Below are 22,567 nucleotides of genomic sequence, written 5' to 3' on the forward strand. Positions count from 1 at the left end.
CATTCATGTACAGGATTAATATCCTGGTCATTCATTTGAGCGTCTTTTATTACAATCACAGACAAAGGGGTTATTGTTGGGACTGCTGAACAGGTCTGAATAGATGAACAGTTGGTTGAGACTGACCATGGGATGCTGGGTCCTTCTTGAGCTTCTACAGCCTGAATGGTTGCACTTATTATGTCTGACGACAACTCCTTTGAGAGCACTCTTTCGTCATATTACCTATATCGAGGGGCAATCGGGACAGCGTATCAGTGTCAATATTTTCACACCCTGGGCGATATCTGATCGGGAAGTGGAAATCTGCCAATTCAGCCACCCATCTGCAACCTGTAGCATTCAATTTGGCAGTTGACAGGACATAAGTAAGGGGATTGTTGTCACTACATACAGTAAAAGTCGGAGCATAATACAAATAATCACGGAATTTCTCTGTGATTGACCACTTCAAAGCAAGAAATTCAAGCTTGCCTGAGTGTAGGTGGTAGTTTTTCTCAGCAGCAGATAAAGTACGGGATCCATAAGCAATCACACAAAGTTTCTCACTTTGTTTCTGGTATAATACTGCACCCAACCCTTGAGCTGACGCATCTGTATGCAGTATAAAAGGCTGTGAAAAGTCAGGGAAAGCTAATACAGGGGACTGGAGCAAACAGTCAATTAGTTGTACAAGAGTGCTCTGATGTTGTTCAGTCCAGGTAATTGGCTTACTTGATGGAACACCAGTTTTCATGCATTTTGTCTTTGATTGTCTCTGACTGTTTTTCAGGTGAGCATTATCTTCTGGAGTACTTTTTAACAGGTCATACATAGGGCTAACTATGCGAGCGAAATCTTTAATGTACTGTCTGTAGTAGCTAAGCAGACCAATAATTCTCCTCAGCTCACCCACATTCTTTGGTTGTTTGTCTTTCAGGGATCTTCTGTCTGCGGGATCAACTTTACTTCCCTCTGCAGAGACTATTCTACCCAGGTAGCGTACTTCAGGTTTGAAAAACTCACACTTACTCGGCTTAAGTTTGATGCCATGTTGCCTAAGCCGCTGCAGCATTTTCCTTACATCTTGGACGTGGTTCTCAAAGGTCTTACTAAACACCAAGGTGTCATCGAGGTATGGAATGCATATCTCATCTCGCAAGCCTTCTAAGCACTCTTCCATACATCGCTGGAAGGCTGCAGGGGCATTCATTAACCCGAAAGGAATACGCACGCATTCATAGAGGGCCCAGGGTGTCACAAATGCTGTTAGGTGCTTACTTCCCTTTGACATGAACCCCTGGTGGTAGGCCTTCCCTTGATCTAATGAAGAAAGCCAGGAATTATCTCCCAGGCTGTCCATAATATCTTGTACCCTTGGAATTGGTTGTCTCTCTGGGTGAGTCTTTCTGTTCAGGTCTCGATAATCTATTCATAAACGGAGGCTGCCATCTTTCTTTCTTACGCATACAATTGGAGATGCGTATGATGAGTTGGATTTTTTTTTTTTTTTTTCAAATGGTGATTTATTGAAATGAGAGTAAAAAAAAAAAAGATAGAAGTAATTTATTATATATTTAAAGTGCAGTTTCCAAACACTTCGAAAAAATATATATGCAGGGAAAACGTCATTCTGAGGAAACATACTTAGTTTAAAAAAAAAAAACATCATGTTCAGGGGCCAAAAAAAAAATTTAAACTCTCACTAAAAATTGTTTAAAGGTGTATACTGTAGTACCAAGGATGAACACCAGATGGAGGCATAACCTAAATCCTCATGAGATACCTGATCTGCCTCTCTGTACATCACAATGAAAAATAATGCATAACATCAGCTGAAATGTACTGTACTGTCAGGTATACTTTTACATAATTATTGTAGAAATGCCTATTGAGCATTAAAATCACTTTTTAAAACATATAAATGAAAATCATTACAACTTAAATGTATATTAATCTTTCACTGATAGAATAAGAAATATTTGAAGTCTTGACCCTTTACTGCTCATTTCAATCAAGAATAAGAAATATAGACATAAAATAAGTTAATATGTATTGTACTACTAATGTAGTTTTATACAATTGTTTTAGAAATGCTTGTAGATAATAAAAATTTTAAAATGGTTATAGATCATAAAATTCTTGGCAACAGTTTATAATAAGATCATTAATATATATATATATATATTAGCTAATGCATTAAATAACAACAATATATTTTAAAATAATTTATTAATCTTATTTAATGTTTAATACTAACATTAAAAATATTAATGTTAATTCAAAGTACATAAACTAATTTCAAGATACATGTTTATATTTTAATAATGTATTAATATTTTTTTACATTAACATTAATAAATGTTATATAATTATTTTTCATGTTAACTGGTATAGTTCAATAATATCATTTTTAACATTAATTTATTCAAAACTAACCAAGTATGAACAAACATTGTTGTTATATATGTCTTAAAATAAAAATTAAAAATTAAAAAAATTAAGTAAAAAATTATTTGTTGTTAATGTACATTAACCAGAAATTTTAATTAATAAAGTAGTAGACAATTTCAACATATCATTAACCAAGATTCATAAATGCAATAAAAATATTCTTCATGTTAAATTATATAATGTTAAAATAAAATGTAAAATGTAAAAATTAATATGCTTAATGTTAATAACTGAAACCTTATTGAAAGTTTTACCAATTTTTTATATATTGTTGTGTGCATATGTGTGTGTGTGTGTGTGTGTGTATGTGTCTTTCACAGTATTGACATTTTGGATTAACCCTTTAGTTGCTGTATCCCTAAAAAACGACTGCCAGAGGGTTACTGTAAATGCATGTGCCCGCTGTGCTCCTTTTTCGTGATGCCACCTGGGTGGCGGTTGCACTGACGGCTTGGGCCCGCCATCGCTGCTTGCAGCTATATTTAATATTGCATTTTCATACTATACCGCTACTACTGCTAATAACATTTATATGAGAGGGTCACAACTCAATGTGATTGTGTATAACTGTTCAGTAGTAGTTACTTCATAGTTATTTTTCTTGAACCTTAACTAGTAGATAATTAATAGCAGTTCTTCAGGAGATATGACAGAATACATTAGTTATTGATTAGCTAACTGTTATTTAACACAATCATACAATTTTATTACATACTGAATGCTTAACACATCTTCCTTAGCAATGTTAACAATGTTGGGGAGTAGCGTCGCTACGAGTAGTGAAGCTACTAGTTTAACTACATTTCTCAGTAGCGATTTTAATGGAGATTTTCATATAAATTGGTTGGACAAGCGTTGCAGAAAAAAGCTTAAGGATCTGACTTCAAAATATGATTATCAACAAATGATTGGTGGACCTACTCGTATTAGTCAGAAAACACAAACGTTAATAGATTTAGTATTTTCGAATAAACCTGAACGTATTGTTACAGACATGCCAGGCTCTGCCACCTCCCAATCACAACGATCACATTCACCTGAGTTCTAATCACACTCACCTGTCCTGCATCACGTCCCTCATTAGGGCCTTTGCTTGTACTGCGGAGAAAGGGGACATCTTCGCTCCACCTGTCCCACAAGACCACCTCGTCTGGGGGTGAGTGTGATCTCTACAGACATTTCAAACGTCAAACCCCTGACAATAAAGGTTCTCCTCACCGGCCCAAAATGCTCTCTTCCATCCACTGCCTTACTCGACACCGGGTCCGCAGGAAACTTCATTTCGGGCAAACTCTGCCGCCAGCTCCACCTCGCCACCACCGCCACACCGCAGAGTTACCAGATCCAATCGGTCACTGGAACACCCATAAGCCGCAGGTATGTCAACCGAAGGTCCGTGCCCATACGACTGCAAGTGGGAGCCTTGCATACGGAACATATCCACCTATTAGTCCTAGAGGGCTCCACCGTAGACATCATTCTAGGCAGGCCGTGGTTCCTCCAGCATGAACCCACCATCTCCTGGCAAAGTGGGGAGGTACTCAAATGGGGAACTCCCTGCTTTGATCAATGCTTCCCGGAAGTCCCTAGACCAACCTCTGCACCACCAGGCCGATTAGCAGTGAATTCCACGTCTATTGAAAGTCCCCCTGAAAAGCAATCGGTAGACATACCTGCCTGTTACCGCAGTTTCCACGATGTCTTTTGCCCTAAGAAAGCCTCACAGTTCCTGGGATTGCGCTATAAACCTCCATCCGGATGAGTCAGTGCCCCGCGGCCGCATCTATCCCCTTTCAATTCCTGAGCAGAAGGCCATGGAGGAGTACATTGAAGAGGCTCTCAAGCAAGGCTATATCCTATAGCCATCCAAGGCTATATATAGAAGGATGGCAGGCTACGGCCCTGTATTGACTACCGGGCCCTTAACCAAATTATCGTTAAGTTCCGGTACCCACTTCCCCTCGTCCCAGCGGCTTTAGAACATCTCTGAGGTGCCACTGTCTTTACCAAGCTGGACCTCCGCAGCGCCTACAACCTGATCCGAATACGTGAGGGGGACGAATGGAAGACCGCGTTTGTGACACCCACTGGCCACTATGAGTACCTCGTCATGCCATATGGGCTAGCTAACGCCCCCTCCGTATTCCAGGACTTTATGCACGAGGTGCTCCGGGAGTTTCTCCACAAGTTTGTATTGGTGTATATCGACGACATCCTTATCTACTCTCGGAGTATGGCCGAACATCATCGCCACGTTGCGGAGGTCCTCCAACGCCTGAGGGAGTATAATCTGTTCTTCAAGGCGGAAAAATGCTCCTTTCATCTTCCCTCAGTGCAGTTTCTGGGCTACAACATCAGCAGCAGTGGTATCCAGATGGACGAGGGGAAGGTGAGGGCGATTTGGGATTGGCCCACTCCTGATACCATCAAGGGACTCCAACGTTTCCTGGGGTTTGCAAACTTCTACTGCCGGTTCATTCAGAACTACAGTACCATTTCCAGCCCTCTCACCAACCTGCTCCAAGGAAAGCCTAAAGCCCTTATCTGGACCCCAGCAGCCGCCCTAGCCTTCCGAGAATTGAAGGATGCATTCACCAAGGCCCCAGTCCTGATTCACCCAGACCCCAGGGAACCGTTCGTTGTAGAAGTCGATGCCTCCACGTCAGGAGTGGGCGCCGTCCTATCCCAACGGCAGGGGACACCATCCAGACTCCATCCATGTGCCTTCTTCTCCCGTAAGCTCAGCCCGGCGGAGCGCAACTATGACATCGGCAACAGGGAGCTTCTGGCCATCAAGCTAGAGGAGTGGAGACATTGGTTGGAGGGTGCCCAACATCCATTCACCGACTATACCGACCACAAAAACCTTCAATATCTCAGGGAAGCAAAACGACTAAACCCCCGTCAGGCCCGGTGGGCACTCTTCTTCACGCGGTTCAACTTCTCCATCTCATACCGCCCTGGATCCAAGAACGTAAAGGCTGACGCCCTTTCACGCCAATTTGACTCCCAGGAGGATAGCCTTGAAAGCCCTGAACCCGTGCTCCCTAAGCAGATATTCGTTTGCCCCATCCAATGGGACACCGACTCAGCTCCCTCCACCAATGTCCCCACGAATCCGCCGCCGGGCTGTCCTCCGGAACTACAATACATCCCCAGGTCCCAACGCACCCTGCTAATTCACTCTGCTCACACATCTCTGGGCACTGGCCACCCAGGGGCCAACAACACCCTCTCGCTGCTTCGAGACCGCTTCTGGTGGCCCAACATGGCCAGGGATGTTCGGAGGTTCGTTCAAGGTTGTGCAGATTGTGCCATGGCTAAGAACCCTCGCCGACTTCCAGCAGGCAAGCTCCTCCCTTTACCCGTTCCAAATCGCCCCTGGTCGCACCTAGGAGTAGACTTCGTCACGGATCTGCCTCCATCCGACGGCAACACCTGTATTCTAGTCGTTGTCGACAGATTCTCCAAGGCCTGCCGGCTACTCCCACTCAGAAACCTGCCCACCGCCTTAACTACAGCAGAATTATTGTTCAACAATGTCTTCCGTTACTTTGGGATCCCGGAAGACATTGTCTCGGATCGTGGACCCCAGTTTATTTCTTGAGTGTGGAGATCCTTTTTCAAACTCCTAGGTGTGGCCGTCAGTCTCTCATCGGGCTACCATCCCCAAACTAACGGGCAGACGGAACGGAAGATCCAGGAGGTGGCCCGTTTCCTCCGAACCTTCTGCCATGGCCACCAGAACTCCTGGAACCAGTTCATTGGCTGGGCCGAGTATGCCCAGAACTCCCTTCGCCAGCCTACCACTGGTTTAACCCCATTTCAGTGCATACTCGATGTAAGAGCCATTTTGTCTTTATTTAAACCTTATGTAAGTGTGTGTCCAGTAGGGGCCTCTCTTTTGGTTAATTGGTTGCTGAATATAGGTAGGAACCTTCCTTCAGGTGACATGGATTGCTGGAGGGAAGGTGCACTCAGTTTTTTGATCGCTGAGCTATGCTACACTGTATGCCATGCTGAGGAAAATCTGTACTGGTGAAGGACTTGGAACTGTGGATTTATTGACTGTTTGTTGGACTCTTGCTTACTAGAAATGAGGACCAGTCACGGTAAAATAAATCTACAATGTAAGCATATTAACTTGGTGTGGACATTGCAGTGAATAACAACCCAAGCGAGCGCGTCCATTAACATGCACCTTCCAGCAGCCATCAGCTGCTTAAAGTAATCGACTTGGCTGCTTACATTTAGTCAAAAAACTGTTTTTACTCAAAAGGAACTGAGTTTGCCTATTTTTGCATTGGAGTCTCATTGTCTATTGAACGGGATTGAGTGGAATGTTGGAGGAACTTTGCATCGATTTCGTTTACATCTGAGATCAGCTGCAGCCACGACAGGAGGACATCGCATATCTGTGGATTATATGTGTGCGTCGTTGCTTTTGGGTCAGGGACCATCTACCAGCGCGAGGAAAGACACTGGAGCTGCTCTACAAATGTCAGCAAAGGAGCTTTTGTTCATATGGCGCCCAACGTGAAGAGGTATGTCTAGAAGCGCTACTTATGAATGGCCATTTAACTTTCTGTGCACACAACATGGGGACATAAATCCAATGCATTGGTTGTCAAAGAGTATAACTAACTTTGCGAACTAGATTCATTGTTGATTTGATTGTGCTTTGAAAACGGTAGATCATGGAGTCTGCTGAAACTGAGCACAGGTCTATGGAAGCGCTTCAGTTGAACAAGGGTGTTTTTACTGATGTTGATGTTCAAATGGACAAACAAAAACGTGTTGTGAAATTAACTCCTAAAGCGTTTTTAGAAAGGATTGAAAGGTTGCAGAGTGATAGAAAATCTGTATTAACTAAAGCTACTAATTTAAGGAAAAAGATACAAGGTCTGATGCAACAAAGAAATGTAAAAGAGGTGCAAAGTGCTTTTGTTGATCTTTTGGATTTGTGTGATGAAGTAAAAGGTATTCATGGTTCTTTGATGGGTATGTTACCTGAAAGTGAGAAGGAAAAACATGACACATGGTTTAAGGCAAAAATGATTGTAAATAATGATGTTATTTCTGAAATCAAAATGTGGGTATCATGTAATGAACATGTTGAAAATATTACAACTGAGGTCATGAATGACAATGTTGATGGGGTTAATCCAGATGATAGTATTTCAAATATTGGTAGTAGACATCCAAGTAAAACGAGTACAAGCAGTAGTGTTTCTTCTGCCAGAATTATAGCCGAGGCAAATAAGGCTGCACTGCTTGCTCGTATGTCAGTTTTAAAGGAAAGACAGGACTTGGAGGAGCAAGAGCAGATGATTAAGAGGAAAAAGGAGCAAATGGAACTAAAAGCAATGCTATTAGAATCCAATGCTAAACGTGCAGTTCTAAAGGCTTCTGAAAGTCACAGTGTTTCTAATGCCTCTCATGTTGTGAAGTCTCAATTGGAAAAGGAAGAAGGGAAAGCATCTGCAACTATCTTAAATCCAATGGCAGAGGAGTTTGAACTTGTTGGCTATAGCAAAACTGCAAATAAAGTGCCAGCAGTGGATCCCTCTTTGACGTCTTCTGTGCCAGATCAGGAAATTCACCAGCAGCCTTGGCATGAATGTGTGGACTCAGAAAGGCAGAATTCCCAGCATGCATTAGGAGACACATCAGTTCAACCTCGTAGACCTTTTGCATCTGAAATGATTACTCGACCTACATCGGTTCAACATGGACAACAAGCATCTGAAATGATTCTTTGGCCACAAATGCGGAGTCAGTATGGTGACATTGGCACTATAATGCAAAGGCAAAATGAAATAACATCCGCTCTTGTCCAACAGCAACGTTGTTCCTCTTTACCAGCCAGAGATATACCTTTATTTGATGGAGATCCTTTTCAGTATGTTTCGTTTATCAGAGCATTTGAAAAGGGAGTGGAGGAGAAGACAAGCGGTAGTGATGGTTTATATTACTTGGAACAGTTCACCAGGGGGCAGTGTCGAAGAGTTTTATTAATCAAAATACAAATGAATCAAGTGTAATCAATGTGAAAACAGCCATTTATGTATCAAGTTATGCTACTATTATAAAATTGTATCTGCCTGCATGTGTAGAGGCCTGCAGAAGAATGGAATGTGCAGACGTATGGTGTAAGGTAAAGCTGCACTTCCTGTTTTGACATGATAGGGTCTCTTCCTTTAACGTAACATAAATTGGGGCCTATTGTCTGCTCTAGGAAACAGATGGAGACTGTTTCCTAACAACAATAACGGTATAGGAAATGTATAGAACACGCCTTAGGGGCAGAGCTTGTATTTAAGCACGAATGAACAGACAGTCGGGAGATTTCGCTGCAGCGTCTCTCGGTTTTATTGTCTCTGATAATAAAATCTAAATTCTGGCATCAAAACCCCAAGACTCTGAAAATGATTTCTCAGAGCACTGGCAGAAACCACCACAAATTGGCGTCACGAACAGGATGGAAAGGAGCAGAGGGTGAAAGACCACGTTTGGGCTTACTTGACGAGCAACACAAATTAAGTGGCCACTAAAAAGGTAGGCAGTTTATGCTTATATAATTAGTTTGTGTTGTTTGCCAGTTTGCCCTTGGTGGTAAGAACTCTTAAAAAATGCTCTTCCAAATTTAAAGAACAAAAAGAAAGAAAGGGGGGTTTTGATTCCAGAATAAACAATTGCATGCACAGATCTGTTTTACTGTTAAGAGGGCCTTTGATGGATAGCAGTGAATTAGGGCAGATTGTGCATGCAAAAATCTGTGTTTACTGTCAAGAGGGCCTTGATGGATGACGTAAACGTTAAGCAGATATACATTGCATGCAATGGTCTGTGTTTATTGTTAAGTGGGCCTTTGATGGATAACATTAAACGTTAAGCAGATAAAGTATAGGAAAGCGCGCAAAGTCCTGCGGATACCGCTCTATATGTAATAAAATATATAGAGGTCTGTACGGGTAGGCAAAAATTCCTGCAGGATTCTACTTTTTTATTGTGTTGAGGAAGTGTATCAGTGAAAGAGGAAGTATCTGACAGGTCGCTCAGGAAGAGTGTAAGCGTAGTGTATTCTAATGTATGTGTCATTATCTGTGTCTGTCTTAGTGTATTTGTGACTATAAGTGTGGCTGTATAAGAAAATAAGCTCTGAATTTGGTGGACAAAAGCCGTGCACCCCTCCTGGACCATCACGTGAGTGTGGTCAGGCAACAGAGATGGGCGCGGCTGGTGTTACGCTAGGAAAGAGAATATATGAATGAATATATGAGCCCTATAAATAAAGGGACTAGATGGAGTGAATGTATTTAGGAGAATTGTTTCAATAAAGATTGGATCAAGATTGGCATTGTAGCTTTTCGTACACTTTTGAATGGTTATGTTGTGCGATTAAGATAGGGAGAATATTTAGGAAACTTTAAAAGACTAATGCTGTTTAGACAGTAGAATAAAATAGAGGTATATGTTCTATGTTAAATAATTAAATTGTAATAATTAACATCTAATTTGAATTGTTGATAAAAGGATTTTTAGAACAGTAACAAAGAATGTCTAAGTGATTGGTTGGCACTTTTGGACACTAAGTGATAAAAAATAGTGTGAAATTTGTGGTGGTTTCTGCCAGTGCTCTGAGAAATCATTTTCAGAGTCTTGGGGTTTTGATGCCAGAATTTAGATTTTATTATCAGAGACAATAAAACCGAGAGACGCTGCAGCGAAATCTCCCGACTGTCTGTTCATTCGTGCTTAAATACAAGCTCTGCCCCTAAGGCGTGTTCTATACATTTCCTATACCGTTATTGTTGTTAGGAAACAGTCTCCATCTGTTTCCTAGAGCAGACAATAGGCCCCAATTTATGTTACGTTAAAGGAAGAGACCCTATCATGTCAAAACAGGAAGTGCAGCTTTACCTTACACCATACGTCTGCACATTCCATTCTTCTGCAGGCCTCTACACATGCAGGCAGATACAATTTTATAATAGTAGCATAACTTGATACATAAATGGCTGTTTTCACATTGATTACACTTGATTCATTTGTATTTTGATTAATAAAACTCTTCGACAGCAGCCACAAGAGTTGGTACGTAGTTGCCTACACATGACCCCGGACCTTGGCTATGCTAAGGCAAAACTATTATTGCAGGAACATTTTGGCAATAAGTACAAGATTGCCACTGCTTATTTGGAAAGAGCCTTGTCTTGGCCCGCAATAAAAGGGGAGAATGTCAATGCTTTGCAATCGTATGCCCTTTTTCTGCGTGGTTGTTGCAACGTCACTGAGGATTTGCAATACCTTCAGGAGTTAGATATGCCAAGCAATATGAGAGCTATTATGTGTAAATTGCCTTTTAAGATCAGAGAGCGGTGGAGAACTGTCGCACATAATATTCTGGAAAATACTCAATGTAGAGCTTTGTTCAAAGATCTTGTGAATTTTATTGAAAGACAGGTGGGCATCCTAATGGATCCCTTGTTTGGTGATATTAGGGATTTGCCAACGATCACAAGACCTGTTAATCGACCAAGGCTAGGTCCAGAAGGCAGAGTTAAGGGAAACATCTTTGCCACTAATATTGCACCATTGGAATCTGGGGAAACCTCTACGAATATGAGGACAGAATTGCCACCAAACAATTCTAAAGTGATTCCATTATGTGTGTGGTGTGCTAGGCATCATGTATTGGAGTACTGTCAACAATTTAAAAGGAAGAAGCAAAGGGAAAAGATGGACTTTCTAAAGGAGAAAGAGCTTTGCTTTGGTTGCTTAAGTGCTGGGCACATGAGTCGTAATTGTGGCAAGCGGTTGACTTGTAGGATATGTAGTCAGCACCATCCCACTGTGCTTCATGTTGACAGATGTACGGCCACTTCAGAGGAGGCGGAGGTATGCAAGTTCGTAGGATCTGCCGAAACATGTGGTCATACAGGGGCCGGAAAAGATCGCTGTCTGCTTTCTATCTTACCAGTTCAAGTTAAGGCCAGTAAAGGAGATCAGATAATCCAGACGTATGCATTCCTGGATCCTGGCAGTTCTGCGACTTTTCTGTACTGAAAGTCTTATGCAGCGGCTTAATCTTTCTGGTAGAGGAACTCAGTTTCTGTTACAAACTATGGGACGGGAAAGAGTTGTTTCAGCATACGCACGCTCAGGTTTGGAAGTGTCTGGTATTAATGGTAACATCTTCTATCAGCTTCCACAAACGCTCACACAGAAACAAATGCCTGTAAGTTCTGACAACATTGTGTCTAAAGGAGATTTGTCTAAGTGGCCTTACCTAGCAAAGGTTAAAATTCCCCGCATAATGGCTAACGTTGATTTGTTGATTGGAAACAACGCTCCTAAGATGTTAGAGCCTTGGGAAGTCATAAACAGCCATGGGGATGCCCCTTATGCTATGAGAACGGCATTAGGTTGGGTCATCAATGGTCCTTTGCATACAGGTAGCTTTGAGGCTGAAGACTGTTCTGCAGTGGTTAACAGGATTTCTGTGTGTAGATTGGAAGAGATGTTGTTTAAACAATACAACCATGACTTCAATGAAAGAGCTGCAGAAGAGCAAGGATTGTCAAGAGAGGATATTAGATTTTTGGAGATTGCAGAGAGTTCTGCCAAGCTTCAGGACAATCATTACACCTTGAAGTTACCATTTAAAAAAGAAAATGTGTATCTTCCTAACAATTTCTCTGTGGCAAAACAGCGGATACTTGGATTGAAAAGGAGATTCCAGAGAGATAATCAGTTTTATCAGGAGTACGTATCATTTGTAAATGAAATGATCAAAAAGGGATATGCAGAACAAGTGCCCATTCATCAGCTTAAACGTCAGAGCGGAAAGGTGTGGTACATTCCTCACCATGGTGTACGTCATCCCAAGAAGAGGAACTTGTGGGTTGTATTTGATTGTGGTGCTGCATTCAATGGAACCTCTTTGAATCAAGTCCTTTTACAAGGTCCCAATTTTACAAGCACATTGATTGGAGTCCTCTTGAGATTTAGGCAGGAGTCTGTAGCGGTCATGGGTGACATACAATCAATGTTTCATCAGGTTAGGGTGGCAGAAGAGGACCGGGACTTTATCCGTTTTTTGTGGTGGCAGAACGGAGATTTTACAAAAGAAGTGGCAGTGTTTCGCATGAATGTCCATCTCTTTGGGGCTGTCTCCTCTCCGAGTTGTGCTGTCTTTGCTTTGAGAAAAACAGCAGATGATCATCAATCTGAGTTCCGAGAAGAGGTTGTTCAAACTCTCAAAGAAAACTTTTATGTAGATGATTGCCTTAAGAGTGTGGCTTCTGAAGATGAAGCAGTTTGTTTAGTTAATGATCTTTCCATTCTTTGTCAGCGAGGAGGTTTTTCTCTGACAAAATGGAGTAGCAACAAGCGCACTGTCCTGCAAACCATTCCCGAGGAGCACCGAGCCAAAGAGTGGAAGGAGCTGGATCTGGATAGGGACAGCCTGCCTGTTGAGAGAGCACTTGGATTGCTGTGGTGTGCGGAAACTGACTCATTTAAGTTCAAAATGGAGGTCCAGGAGAAGTCCTGTACAAGACGTGGGATGTTGTCAGTTTCCAGCTCAGTATACGATCCACTTGGGTTTTTGGCACCAGTTGTGCTACCTGCTAAGATTATGCTACAGGAGTTATGTCGGAGGAATTTTGGATGGGATGAGACTGTGCCCTACGACATTTTGCGTGACTGGACAAGGTGGTTGAAGGAGCTGAATGCACTGTCTGAATTCAAAGTTGAGAGATGCGTTAAGCCCAGAAGCTGTGGGTCTTGCATAAATGCTCAGCTTCATAATTTTTCAGACGCAAGTGAACAGGGGTTTGGTACGGTCACTTACCTTAGAATCCAGAATAGCAACGGTGACATTCATGTTGCCTTCCTCATGGGCAAAGCCAGAGTAACACCTTTAAAGATCATTACTGTTCCCCGTTTGGAGTTAACTGCGGCCGTGCTTGCTGTTCGTGTTGACCTGATGTTAAAGAAAGAGCTGAGGCTCCAGTTGCACGAATCTGTCTTTTGGACAGACAGCACATCTGTGCTCAAGTATGTTATGAATGAGGACAAGCGTTTTCATACTTTCGTTACGAACAGAGTCTCTATTATCAGAGAAAGCACAAAGATATCACAGTGGCGATATGTTGGCTCAAAGGAGAATCCAGCTGATGATGCATCCAGAGGAAGGAGGGCTGGAGATTTTATTAAGAAAAACCGATGGATAAAAGGTCCCAAGTTTCTGTACAAACCAGAAGAGGATTGGCCCAAAAATCTTGTGCATACTGCAGTATGGGTTGACGACCTTGAGGTCAAAAAAGAAGCTGTTGTAAATGTGGTAAATACTCAAGGTTCACTGAAGGGTACAGATTGGCTCATGGCTTACTTTTCAGATTGGAGGAAACTTCGAGTAGCAGTTGCCTGGTTGCTTAGGTTGAAGAGGATATTATTGTTGAGAAGAACTCGCAAGAGGATGGAATCAGATATTGCTGATGCCAACAAGCAAAGTGCCTTGGTGCAAGAGAGTCAAATAGTTAAAGGTGCAACAGGAGGACAAACCTTGTCAGCAGAAGATCGTATGGAAGCTGAGTTGGCCATAATTTGCTACTGCCAACAGCAACGATTCCCTGAGGAGATCGCTGCTTTGTCTTCTGGAAAGGATATAGTAAGCAAACAGAGTACCATCTATAAGCTGGACCCATGGTTGGATGATGGGCTTTTGAGAGTCGGAGGGCGGCTGACACGAGGCTCTTTGCCAGAAGATACAAAATATCCACTACTCCTCAGTAAAGATCAGCATGTGTCTACCCTCATACTGAAGGATTTACATCAACAGCTTGGCCATAGTGGGTGTAACCACATGTTGTCTACATTAAGGAGGAGGTATTGGATCACAGGTGCCACCTCAGCTGTCAGAAGGATCATAGCAGAATGTTGTTTCTGTAAAAGATATAAATGGCCGGATGATGGGGCAGAAGATGGCTGACCTACCCAAGGAGAGGATTCTGCCAGATCATCCACCATTTACCAACACGGGTGTTGATTATTTTGGACCAATATTGGTGAAGAAGGGAAGAGGCACAGCGAAGCGTTATGGTGTCATCTTCACCTGCTTGGCCAGCAGAGCAGTTCACCTTGAATTGGCTACTTCTCTTGACACAGATGCCTGTATTAATGCTCTGCGTCGATTTATCAGTAGAAGAGGACAAGTGGAGCATCTTCTATCAGATAATGGTACAAATTTTATAGGGGCAAAGAGAGCACTTAGGGAGGCACTTTCATCATTGAATCAGGCTAACATTCAAGGAGTTTTATGCCAGAAGGGCATTAAGTGGAGTTTCAATCCTCCTGCTGGGTCCCATTATGGTGGGGTTTGGGAGCGAGTCATCGTCATGTTGAGGAAAATCCTCACTGCAGTTCTCCAACAGCAGATGCTTGATGACGATGGTTTTCATACGGTCTTGTGTGAAGTTGAGGCCATCTTAAACGATCGACCAATAACCAAACTGTCTGATGATCCAATGGATCTTGAAGCGCTGACCCCCTAATCATATTCTGTTGCTGAAAGGAAAACCGACATTATCTCCTGGATTGTTTGATGCACATGATTTGTACATAAAAAGAAGGTGGAGACAGGTCCAATACATTTCCGATCTCTTTTGGAAGAGATGGGTGAGAGAATACTTACCTTTGCTGCAGGAGAGGCAGAAATGGAATAAAACTAAGAATAGCCTCAAGCCTGGAGACATTGTGACCATTATGGATCCAACAGCGCCTCGAGGCTCCTGGCCACTCGGAAGAATTTTGGAAACATTCCCTGACACAAAGGAGTTGGTTCGCTCTGTCCGTTTACAAACTAAGACCAGTGTTATAGACAGGCCTGTAGCGAAGCTTTGTTTTTTACATGAGTCTATGGGCTAAGGGGTGTATCACTATTTGTATCACTATTTGTATTTATGTGTGGCTCTTTGTTATGTGTTGGGAATTGGTATGTTTGATTCATTCCAATTAGGGACCGGTATGTAAGAGCCATTTTGTCTTTATTTAAACCTTATGTAAGTGTGTGTCCAGTAGGGGTCTCTCTTTTGGTTAATTGGTTGCTGAATATAGGTAGGAACCTTCCTTCAGGTGACATGGATTGCTGGAGGGAAGGTGCACACAGTTTTTTGATCGCTAAGCTATGCTACACTGTATGCCATGCTGAGGAAAATCTGTACTGGTGAAGGACTTGGAACTGTGGATTTATTGACTGTTTGTTGGACTCTTGCTTACTAGAAATGAGGACCAGTCACGGTAAAATAAATCTACAATGTAAGCATATTAACTTGGTGTGGACATTGCAGTGAATAACAACCCAAGCGAGCGCGTCCATTAACATGCACCTTCCAGCAGCCATCAGCTGCTTAAAGCAATCGACTTGGCTGCTTACACTCGGTTATCAGCCACCAATGTTCCCCTGGTCAGGTGACCCCTCGGATGTGCCTTCTGTGGATTTCTGGTTCCGGGAGAGCGAGAGGGTCTGGGACGCCGCTCACCACCACCTTCAGCGGGCAGTGCGTAGGCGCAGAATGACCGCGGACCTTCGTAGATCAGAAGCTCCCGTTTACCATCCTGGTCAGAAGGTCTGGCTATCTATGAGGGACATCAGGATGCGCCTACCCTGCAAGAAACTAAGTTCCAGATTTGTTGGTCCCTTCCCCATTGTCAAACAACTTAACCCTGTCACCTACCAACTTCAGCTCCCTCCCCGGTACAAGATCCACCCTACCTTTCACGTCTCGTTATTGAAGCCTTATCACCCCTCTGTTCCTCTCTCCACAGAGCCTGGCCCTCCGGCAGAGCCCCCTCTCCAATTAATCCTAGAGGAAGGAACCATCTACCAGATCAAGGAGATATTGGACTCCCGACGCCGAGGTGGTCATCTAGAATACCTCATCGACTGGGAGGGATACGGCCCAGAGGAGAGATCGTGGGTACCTCGAGATGATGTATTGGACCCGATCCTCCTTGAGGAGTTCCACTTCAACCATCCTGATCGCGCCGCACCCAGAGGTAGAGGCAGACCGCCACGGCGTCGGGGTCCTCGGCCCTCGGGAGCGGGCCGTGGAGAGGGGGGTAATGTTACAGACATGCCAGGCTCTGCCACCTCCCAATCACAACGATCACATTCACCTGAGTTCTAATCACACTCACCTGTCCTGCATCACGTCCCTCATTACCGCCTAGCATAAAGCCACACACCACCCAGCACTAGATGTCCGGTCTCGTTCTTGAGAAGAGGACTTCTAAAGCGCTCACAAGCCTTTACCCTTTTGCTGTGATACTACTTACCTGTCGTTGTGTATATTACCTGTTCCCAGGATCCTGTTCCAAGTCTGCTCCAAGATCTCCGTGTTCCCGTCCCAAGGCTGCGGTGTGGGTGTGTGGCTCCCGATCACTCCTGGATCCCCCGTGAGAACCTGCAATTAAAGGATCAAGAGAACCACGGTCAATTCCTGAATATCAGCCCCGGGTTCATCACCACGGCTTACCTCTCTGCCATTCAGTCATTCAATAAACTCACCTGAACCTGCTAACCGTTTGTGTCCTCCGTTCTGTAACACGTATAACAAAAACGTATAATTTAGTTTGTGGTTTGTCTGATCATAATATGGTATTAACTGTTAGAAAAAAAAAAAAAAAAACGTTTAGTAAGGTATCATAATAATCATGATGGATTAGTAAAATTTGAGATTCCTCGTAAAGATCAGGCTGAATTTGAGAAGAAGTTAATGGCAATAAGTTGGAATGAAGTTTTACAACATAATCAAGTAAATAAATGTCGTGATTAATTTGATTAATATTAGTCGTATTGTAGATAAATTTATTAAATGTCGGAAGAAATTACATCAGCTTCCTTGGATAAATGATACGATACGTCAATTAATGAAACAAAGAGATCATGCCTTAAAGACTTTTATTAAAACTAGACATGAAATAGATTTGCAGTTGTATAAAGTATTGAGAAATCGAGTAACTAAGGAATTTCGTACTTTAAAATCAAATTACTACATTCACATATTATCTGAAGCTAAGGGAAATGGTAATATAATATGGAAACAAATTAATAATTTAATAAAACCAAAAAGTAAAACTCCGGATAAATATATTCTTAAAGTTGGAGATGAAATTGTTCATGACTCAAAAAGAATTGCAAATATATTTATTTATTTTTTTATTCAATCAGTAAAAGATCTTGCATCTAATTTTTTAAAAGTTGAAATTTATAGGCAATATATAGACATGGATGAAGATGCTAATCAATTTGAGAATATGGAGGATAATGTTAAATTATTTGATATTCAGGAAGTGGATCAATCTGTAATTATGAGAATTATTAATGAATTGAATACTACACATTCTAAAGATATATATATATATATAATCTTGACACAGTTTTTTTTTTAATGGAAGTGCTTAGTTAAACCTCTTACTCCTCTAATCAATCTCTCTATCAGAACTGGGCAGTTTCCTGATAGTTGGAAAAAAGCATTGATAAAGCCTATTTTCAAATCTGGGAATTCAGATGACATGGTTAACTATAGACCAATTAGTCTTCTTCCAGTTCTGTCCAAAGTGCTGGAAAAGGTTGTATCAAAACAACTTTTGCATCACTTAGATAATAATCTTTTACATCCATTACAATTTGGTTTTAGACATAACTATTCTACAGAAACAGCTAATTGCCTGTTATTAGAAAATATTAAGCGGGCACTTGATAAAGGACTCAAAGTTGGTGCAGTATTTCTGGATTTGAAAAAGGCATTTGATACCATAAATCATAATATTTTAATGCCAAAAATAACAAAGTACAATATATCAAAACGATCGCTGTTATGGTTTGATTCGTATTTAAAAAGTTCTGAACAAACTGTTGTCATTAATAATGTTAAGTCAGTTCCTCATAATATCGATATAGGAATTCCTCAGGGAACAATTTTGGGTCCGATTCTTTTTAGTATTTATATTAATGATCTTCCAGAAGTGTGTCCTGATGCAAGTCTTCAAATGTATGCTGATGACACGGTCATCTACGTATCTGTAGGAATTGTGTGGAAATCGAAGAAAAGTTATCAGGAAACTTAGAGAGAGTGTCAGATTGGCTTGATGCCACTTTTTTAACTTTAAACATTAAGAAGACAAAAACCATATGTTTTTCAATAAAACAAATTACCAGTAACGGAATCATTAAACATTAGAATTAAAGATGAGATTATAGAACAAGTATCAGAAGAAAAATATCTTGGTATGATTTTAGATTCTCAGTTCAATTTTAAAAGTCATGTTAAAAAGTTTAGACAATTAAGGCCAATCTTACCAGCTTTAGAATAATAAGAAATTGTTTAACATATGACCATGTGTGACGGTCTTGCCTGGGTGGTCTGCACAGTGGAGACAGCGTGTGTAAATAGGGTTTCTCTGATTCAGTAAGAGAATAAACCATTTCCACAGCAATGCTTCGTTAACTCTGCTCTGTTTAATTTAAAACAGCTCTTTTTTTAATTCTGTCACTTTGTGATCGTATAGTGTTTCAGCTGTAAATAGTTCAAATACAGATGACAAACTTTCAATTAATTATAAAATAACAAATCAATGAATGAAGATCCTCAATGAAATACAGAATACAATTAAACTCACAGAGATGGGAAACATCCCCACCTAGCGGAGAACTTGAACAACTAATTTTGAATCAAACAATTTAACAAACATTTAACAACATACCTGCATAGTGGAGACAGCGTGTGTAAATAGGGTTTCTCTGATTCAGTAAGAGAATAAACCATTTCTACATAAAAGACAACACACAAATTGATTACAATTGAGTCTGGTAACAAACACATTACTCAATATTGAGCAACACACTCGACGCCAAACATGACTCAACAGAGTCCCAACATATTCATTAAAAGATACAGTCACAATAAAGCAAATATTTGTGTGCTTTGGACACTTATAAATGGTAATTCTCAGACCGTGAAAAACGTGCAACTTACCCACAGCAATGCTTCGTTAACTCTGCTGTGGGCGGTCCCTACTCCACACGCTAAATTATATCACGCACCACATAGATGGCGCTGTCCCCATTTATGCAATAATTTAACATACTTTTCCACTCCGTTACATGCACCCCCCTTAAATTATGCTAAACTGGGGATGCGTCTGTATAGTAGTAAAGTTTCACAACACAAGTACCAGAGAAAAAAAAGTAAAAGAAAAACAAGAAAATGACTGTGTGCTTGTCCTTGACACATTTCAGCGTAAATATCAATTACAAAATTCCTCCATAAGAGGTATGCAAGAATGGACCGGTACCAAAGTTCAGACTAAACATAGACTAAAGAGATGCCTTAAACACCTCTCTTTACATACACAATTCAAGGACTGAAAACCTGACTACTTATAAGAAACGTCTCAGTTCAAGACAAAATCCATCTTATAATTCACCCATGGAAAAAGGTTTTCACCACATCAAAAAGAGAAATAACAGATGGGGACGAATCATGCACAAACTGAATATTCATCTCACAGATCAATCTTTGTGGAGGTTTAATGGTCCTACCAGCCCTAGTTCTTACTGTGTCTGCTCGAATGTGTTCTGGTTGAGTGCAAACTACAGGGTTAACTGTATCCGGAACAGGATTATTGTCTACTTGTGAAAGTGGAAAAACTGGCTTAACCAAGGAGTGCTGTGTAGATGTCTGATCTAACTCATTGCCAGGAAGTAGTCCATTATCCAACAAATGTGGAATGTCACTTCCTAAGTCACTTCCTTGTTCAGCGGATATTGAGCTGTTACAGGTATCACAGTCTGCCTTCGAAATGGAATTCTGAACATCCAAAGAACACTGAACTCCAGACAAGGCCACCGAGACAGTGTCATTTTCAGGGCAGTTGGGCTGATCAGACTGCATAACCCAGTGAGCTGTTCTCGTATCACCGTCGGGATGATCAGGCAAGTCTGAGGTCGAATCAACAGAATGAGACTGAGATGGTAAAGCGGTTCCATCATCTTTGTACAGAAAGTTAACAGGGAGCAACATATTCCTGTGCACAATCTTTTCTCTACCTGTTTCTGTGTTTCTTATCCGATAGACATTAACGGATGATCTCACCGACATAACTTCGTAGAGGTTGGACTCCCACTTGTCTGCAATCTTCCGTTTGCCGCGCTCACCACGATTCGCCAGAAGGACTCTGTCACCGACAGTCAAAGGTGATCCCTTCACTTTCCGATTGTAGATCCTTGCATGCCGAGCTTGCTCAACAGAACTGTGCTTCTGTGCAATATTCGCAGCTTCGCCGAGGTCACTTTTAAGCCTGGACACAAAATCTGAATACTTCACAACAGTCTCATCCCTGAGAACATGTTGGAACATCACATCGATGGGAAGACGTGGGACTCTCCCGAACATCAAATAGAAAGGCGCAAAGCCTGTGGTCTCATGAACAGTGCAGTTATAACAGAACGTCAGCATCTGCAAAGACTGTGGCCACTTGGCTTTGGACTGGGGAGGTAAAGACCTTATCATGTTCCCTAAGGTTCTGTTGAAGCGTTCAGTGATTCCGTTTCCCATAGGGTGGTAAGGAGTGGTATGCGATTTCCTTATACCTGCCATATCCAGCAGCTCCTTCATCAATTTGCTCTCAAAACTCGGACCTTGATCCGAATGCACACGCCTAGGGAATCCGTAAACACAGAAGAGACCGTTCCATAAATGATGAGCAACTTGCTTAGCGGACTGGTTCTTACAGGGGAAAGCATAGGCTAATTTGGTGAAATGGTCCGTTGCTACTAGAACATCCACACTCCTGTTATCGCCTTTCTCTGCTGTCCAGAAATCAATACAAATGAGTTCCATCGGCTCAGACGTATGTATGTTCACAAGAGGAGCACGATCTTTCGGTTCAGGAGTCTTGCCTACAATGCATCGCATACAGTTCCTCACATAATTTGCTATGTCACATTCCATGCCTGTCCAAAAAAACCTTTGTCTGGCCAACAAAAGTGTCCTGGAGCGACCTTGATGACCAGCAGCATCATGCAGACCATGAAGCACTTGTTGTTTCAGAGCATCTGGGACAATGAATTGATACAACTTTTTGTTCATGTGACAGTCTCTTTTGACTTTGAAAAGGAGGCTAATTTAGCAACCCAGCGTTGCTCGCAGGAATCGAGTCTTGGCTTGGTGAGTATGTAGGTGAGGGGATTATTGTCCGTCCAAGCTGTAAAATGACGGCCCTTCAGCCAATAATGGAACTTGTCACATATCGCCCACTTAAGTGCGAGGAATTCTAGCCTGTGAGCCGGGTAATTCATCTGAGAACGAGACAGTGTCTTGCTAGCAAATGCCACTGGTCTGGCCAAAGTACTGCCCTTGGGGATTTGGGACAGAACAGCTCCCAGACCATCAAACGAGGCATCAACAGCTAATATGAAGTCACAATTAAAGTCAGGATGTGCTAGTGTTACGCTTTTGAGAAGGTCCTCCTTTAAAGTGTCAAATGCTTTCTGGCATCTGTCATTCCAGTCTGTCGGTGAGAGTTTAACACACACAGCCTTAGAGTTGAGTTTCCTCCTCCTGCCTCTAGAGCCCATAGTTCCAGTCTTTGAGATCAGATCGAATAACGGCTTAGCTTTAACAGAACATCTCTCTATAAAATGTTGGTAGTACAATACCATACCTAAGAACGATCTGATTTTCTTGTGACATGGAGTGGTGCCATCAGAGTCCATCAGGTCCGCTGCTTGAACATCCGTAATGGCTTTTATTTTGCCTGGTTCAGTCTTAACACCATCCTCGCAAATTACATGTCCAAGAAACTTGACTGATTTTCTCAAGAAGTGGCATTTTTTAGGGGAAAGTTTGAGATTGTGGGCTTTGAGTCTTGAAAACACCATCTCCAGCCTTTCAAGTGCAACCTGCTCATTGGGAGCAAAAACCATGAGATCATCAAGATAGCACAGTAAACTTGTGAAGTTCCCGTCACCAAAGATTGACATCATCATACGCATGAACGTAGCGGGACTATTACAGAGGCCCTGTGGCATCCTGTTATATTCATGCAACCCAAATGGTGATGA

Source organism: Barbus barbus (assembly GCF_936440315.1).
Source record: "Barbus barbus genome assembly, chromosome: 4".
Classification (NCBI taxonomy): Eukaryota; Metazoa; Chordata; class Actinopteri; order Cypriniformes; family Cyprinidae; genus Barbus; species Barbus barbus.